General features: G+C 43.2%; 1 protein-coding gene across 1 annotated transcript in view; it reads right to left on the reverse strand.

Moving 5' to 3' along the window:
- LOC116684250 (chloride channel protein 2) overlaps positions 1-398 on the reverse strand; it is a 40690-nt gene that overhangs the window by 15391 nt on the left and 24901 nt on the right. The window lies entirely within an intron of this gene.

Genomic DNA, 398 nt, shown 5'->3' on the forward strand with positions numbered 1-398 from the left:
AAAAAGAAAGAACAGGGTAAATCCTCTTCCAGCAGTGAGGAGGCGACCATGCGGAGCTTATTGCTGAGGTTAGATTGAGCTGTCACTTTCACTCTTCTTTTGATAAAGACCCTGAAATGAACCCTGGGTAATGAGCGGGCTCTGCCGATTGGCCAACGCTGTGCAAGGCGAGCAGAAGAGACTGCTAATTAGGAAAGACAAACAAAAAGGGAAATGTCAACACTGACAGTGTGTGAGCATTATCGTCAGGTGTGTGTGCTCCTAAATTTAAGCTTCCACAGATATAATTATTAAAAGGCCGGCATGCTCACTTTTTGGAAGAAAAAGCTGGACCAATTGATTAGACTGTATTGATCAAAAAGAACCTTCACACACTAGTGTGGACTCGTTATAGATGT

Source organism: Etheostoma spectabile, chromosome 3 (genome assembly GCF_008692095.1).
Source record: "Etheostoma spectabile isolate EspeVRDwgs_2016 chromosome 3, UIUC_Espe_1.0, whole genome shotgun sequence".
Taxonomy (NCBI): Eukaryota; Metazoa; Chordata; class Actinopteri; order Perciformes; family Percidae; genus Etheostoma; species Etheostoma spectabile.